Raw genomic sequence first — 5,737 nt, forward strand, 5'->3', positions numbered from 1 at the left:
AGACAGACAAATAGACAGAGAGAGAGACATACACACACACACACACACATGAATATACACACACACACATGCAGACACACACACACACAGAGGGAGAGACATACACACACACACACATACAGACAGACAGACGAATAGACAGAGAGAGAGGCATACACACACACATACACACACACACACATGCATAGACACACACACACACACACACACACACACACACACACACACACACACACACACACACACACACATAGACACACACACACACACACACACACACACACACACACACACACACACACACACACACACACACACACACACACATGCATAGACACACACACACACACACACACACACATGCATAGACACACACACACACACACATGCATAGACACACACACACACACACACACACACACACACACACACACACACACACACACACACACACACACACACACACACACACACACACACACACACACACACACACACACACACACACACACATGCATAGACACACACACACACACACACACACACATGCATAGACACACACACACACACACACACACACACACACACACACACACACACACATGCATAGACACACACATGCATAGACACACACACACACACACACACACACACACACACACACACACACACACACACACACAGAGACAGACAGATAATCAGAGAGACATGTATATGACGACAGTGTAGCAGGCATATGGCTTGAGGAGACTCATTAGTAGACAGATCAGATGTTCAAAGTTTTTTACCCCTAGTGCCACCATGAAAAATGCACCTGTGTATGTTTTTCTAAGGGACTGAAATTTGCCCGACAAACTAAAATCTTGTCAGGTTCTAGCAAAAAAAATTATAATCCTGTCAGATCCTAACATATATATTTTTTTGCTTGTTTAAACAACGTGTATTTTAGTTAATAGTTCACCCAAATTACAATATTACAAAATTACATATTGCTTTGCTTATCCTGTAAGTACTCTATGGACAAGGTAAGGCAAGCAAAGCGTGGTTTGGTTTTGTTTACCGGTCCACTGAAGATGGGCTCCTCTGTGCAGAGAGGCAACACTGGGCTCCTCTGTGCAGAGAGGCAACACTGGGCTCCCTCTGTGCAGAGAGGCAACACTGGGCTCCCTCTGTGCAGAGAGGCAACACTGGGCTCCCTCTGTGCAGAGAGGCAACACTGGGCTCCTGTGAGAGGCTTTATGAATCCCAAATAGCACCCTACTACCTACCTACACTACCCAGTACACTACTTGTTACCAGGGGCCCATAGGGATAACAGTACCTATTTTGTTCACTAGGTAGTGAATTAGGGTGGCATTTTGTGAGAGGCCGGGCCAGGGAGATGTATCTCCATCATCAGTCTGTGCCGGGCCTGTCCTCACACTGGCAACCCTACAAAGCCTGCCTGGAGACAGATGACAGCGCCACAAAGACAACACAGGTGGCTGTAGACCACCTGGAGCAACAACAAAAAAACGCTGGCTGCCACATCGGCCCGTGAGAAGAGAAGAAGGAAGGGAGTGGATGAACAGAGAGGTGGGGTGGGGCGGGGTGGGGTGGGGCGGGGCCGCCACATAGGCCCGTGAGAAGAGAAGAAGGAAGGGAGGGAGTGGATGAACAGAGAGGTGGGGTGGGGCGGGGCGGGGTGGGGTGGGGGGGCGGGGCCGCCACATAGGCCCATGAGAAGAGAAGAAGGAAGGGAGGGAGTGGATGAACAGAGGGGTGGGGTGGGGCGGGGTGGGGCGGGGTGGGGCGGGGCGGGGCGGGGTGGGGAGAGACATTTTCAGAGACCCTACCTCCCATCATAGCATAGGCCTTTGGAGAGAGAAGGGAGGGAGGGAGGGAGGGGGTGGGGAGAAATTATGATAAAGAGGGGTGGGGTGAGACATTTAGAGAGAGATGGTGTGAATGGAGGGGTACAGGGGACAGAGGGAGGGACATTTAGAGAGAGATGGTGTGAATGGAGGGGTACAGGGGACAGAGGGAGGGATAGAGGGAATGAGACAAAGAGGAGGAATTAAGGAATGAAATGACAGAAAGAGGACAGGTATAGAAAGGAACAGACAGTTAGACTGACTGTCAATAGTTTAAGGTTATATTATATTTTACACCCAAAAGACAGTCTTCTCCACAATCAGGGTTTCTTTTGGTCACTGTGTTTTTTATTAAAGCAGTTTATTTTCTCTATCATCTCACTCTAATTTGGGTACTTAATGTTTTGTTACTCTGTAGGTTTGTCTATTTATTATTTTTTATTTTAGGATTTTAAAACATAAACTGTTAGTTGCATGACGATATAAGGTAAAAAATATGTTTGACTACCTAATTGATCTTTCAAATGTGTGACATTCGATTTGTTAACATTTATGTTGACGGATAACCTCATCAAAGGCTAATAATCTATCGCCAGCAGTGGTTGTTGTAGTCTTCAATTTCATAATCAATTCAGATTTGACCGACCCCCCCCCCCCTCTCTCTCACATGTCTTTTACCATTTAATAACGACGGGGTTGGTTCCGCTTCCCGACGCGATTACACGCCCTCCGTTCCAAAGGTTTCACCCCTCCAGATCAATCTCTCTCCCAGACTCGCGTTTACACCCACCTTTCAACCGCGGCGTTCGCTTTAGGACCGTGACACCAGTCCTTTTATAAAGCCACGTGAACTTTTATCCAGACAGCACAATCCCTGGATCAAATTCTTTAACATGATGGGGAATTTCTGGAGCCAGTACATCTTTATTTGATGGAGAGATTTGGCCTGCATCCCAAAATAGCACCCTATTCCCTATGTAGTAAACTATGTTTGACCAGGGCCCGGTGGGCAGTAGTGGGCAGTAGTGCAGTACATAGACTATAGGGTGCTATTTGGAATTCAGACAATGGACTTCCAACGAGCTGGGGTGGTTTTTGGAGGATGAGGAGGGGAGGGGAGGGGAGGACTGCATTGCCTTTTAGGACCTATCAGGTTTTTTCCCTGTTTTTGAGTTAGTCCACAGAAACAGTAGTTAGTCTATTTATTAATTGTATTTATTTTACCTTTATTTAACTAGGCAAGATCAGTTAAGAACAAATTTTTATTTTCAATGACGGCCTAGGAACAGTGGGTTAACTGCTGTTAACTATAAATGGACTGGTGGGGTGAGAAAGAGAGAGGAAGGGAGAGAGAGAGTAAGACAGAGAGAGAGAGAGAGAGAGAGAGAGAGAGAGAGAGAGAGACAGAGAGAGAGAGAGAGAGAGAGAGAGAGACAGAGTGAGACAGAGAGAGAGAGAGAGACAGAGAAAGACATAGAGAGAGAGAGAGAGAGAGAGAGAGAGAGAGAGAGACAGAGAGAGAGAGAGAGAGAGAGAGAGAGACAGAGAGAGAGAGAGAGAGAGAGAGAGGCAGTATAGTTGGATAGTGATTTGTTTCACAGGAGAGAGAGGAGGATAGTTTTCCCAGCATGGGCCTGGTTCTAGTTTTAATGTTGTGCTATTGTCAGGGGTTTTACATGGCTGTAACTTCTGATATGACCATACCTGCTGCTGAGAGAGGAGTGGAGATCTAGTGCTTCTGTTGATTAGGAGTGTAGATCTAGGCCTTCTGAGAGGAGTGGAGATATAGGCCTTCTGAGAGGAGTGGAGATATAGGGCTGCTGAGGAGTGGAGATATAGGGCTGCTGAGAGGAGTGGAGATCTAGGGCTGCTGAGAGGAGTGTAGATCTAGGCCTTCTGAGAGGAGTGTAGATCTAGGCCTTCTGAGAGGAGTGTAGATCTAGGCCTTCTGAGAGGAGTGTAGATCTAGGCCTTCTGAGAGGAGTGGAGATATAGGGCTTCTGAGAGGAGTGGAGATATAGGCCTGCTGAGGAGTGGAGATATAGGGCTGCTGAGAGGAGTGGAGATCTAGGGCTGCTGAGAGGAGTGGAGATCTAGGCCTTCTGAGAGGAGTGGAGATCTAGGGCTGCTGAGAGGAGTGGAGATCTAGGCCTTCTGAGAGGAGTGGAGATCTAGGGTTGCTGAGGAGTGGAGATCTAGGGCTGCTAAGGAGTGGAGATATAGGCCTTCTGAGAGGAGTGGAGATATAGGCCTGCTGAGGAGTGGAGATCTAGGGCTGCTGAGAGGAGTGGAGATCTAGGGCTGCTGAGAGGAGTGGAGATATAGGGCTGTTGTTGAGAGGAGTGGAGATATAGGGCTGCTGAGGAGTAGAGATATAGGGCTGCTGAGGAGTGGAGATATAGGCCTGCTGAGAGGAGTGGAGATCTAGGGATGCTGAGAGGAGTGGAGATATAGGGCTGCTGAGGAGTGGAGATATAGGGCTGCTGAGGAGTGGAGATATAGGGCTGCTGAGGAGTGGAGATATAGGGCTGCTGAGAGGAGTGGAGATATAGGGCTGTTGTTGAGAGGAGTGGAGATATAGGGCTGCTGAGGAGTGGAGATATAGGGCTGCTGAGAGGAGTGGAGATATAGGCCTGCTGAGGAGTGGAGATCTAGGGCTGCTGAGAGGAGTGGAGATCTAGGGCTGCTGAGAGGAGTGGAGATATAGGGCTGTTGTTGAGAGGAGTGGAGATATAGGGCTGCAGAGGAGTGGAGATATAGGGCTGCTGAGGAGTGGAGATATAGGCCTGCTGAGAGGAGTGGAGATCTAGGGATGCTGAGAGGAGTGGAGATCTAGGGATGCTGAGAGGAGTGGAGATATAGGGGCTGCTGAGGAGTGGAGATATAGGGCTGCTGAGGAGTGGAGATATAGGGCTGCTGAGGAGTGGAGATCTAGGGCTGCTGAGAGGAGTGGAGATCTAGGGCTGCTGAGAGGAGTGGAGATATAGGGCTGTTGTTGAGAGGAGTGGAGATATAGGGCTGCTGAGGAGTGGAGATATAGGGCTGCTGAGGAGTGGAGATATAGGCCTGCTGAGAGGAGTGGAGATCTAGGGATGCTGAGAGGAGTGGAGATATAGGGCTGCTGAGGAGTGGAGATATAGGGCTGCTGAGGAGTGGAGATATAGGGCTGCTGAGGAGTGGAGATATAGGGCTGCTGAGAGGAGTGGAGATATAGGGCTGTTGTTGAGAGGAGTGGAGATATAGGGCTGCTGAGGAGTGGAGATATAGGGCTGCTGAGAGGAGTGGAGATATAGGCCTTCTGAGAGGAGTGGAGATATAGGCCTGCTGAGGAGTGGAGATCTAGGGCTGCTGAGAGGAGTGGAGATCTAGGGCTGCTGAGAGGAGTGGAGATATAGGGCTGTTGTTGAGAGGGAGTGGAGATATAGGGCTGCTGAGGAGTGGAGATATAGGGCTGCTGAGGAGTGGAGATATAGGCCTGCTGAGAGGAGTGGAGATCTAGGGATGCTGAGAGGGCTGCTGAGTGGAGATATAGGGCTGCTGAGGAGTGGAGATCTAGGGCTGCTGAGAGGAGTGGAGATCTAGGGCTGCTGAGAGGAGTGGAGATATAGGGCTGTTGTTGAGAGGAGTGGAGATATAGGGCTGCTGAGGAGTGGAGATATAGGGCTGCTGAGGAGTGGAGATATAGGCCTGCTGAGAGGAGTGGAGATCTAGGGATGCTGAGAGGAGTGGAGATATAGGGCTGCTGAGGAGTGGAGATATAGGGCTGCTGAGGAGTGGAGATATAGGGCTGCTGAGGAGTGGAGATATAGGGCTGCTGAGAGGAGGAGATATAGGGCTGTTGTTGAGAGGAGTGGAGATATAGGGCTGCTGAGGAGTGGAGATAT

This window comes from Oncorhynchus nerka, linkage group LG6 (genome assembly GCF_034236695.1).
Source record: "Oncorhynchus nerka isolate Pitt River linkage group LG6, Oner_Uvic_2.0, whole genome shotgun sequence".
Classification (NCBI taxonomy): Eukaryota; Metazoa; Chordata; class Actinopteri; order Salmoniformes; family Salmonidae; genus Oncorhynchus; species Oncorhynchus nerka.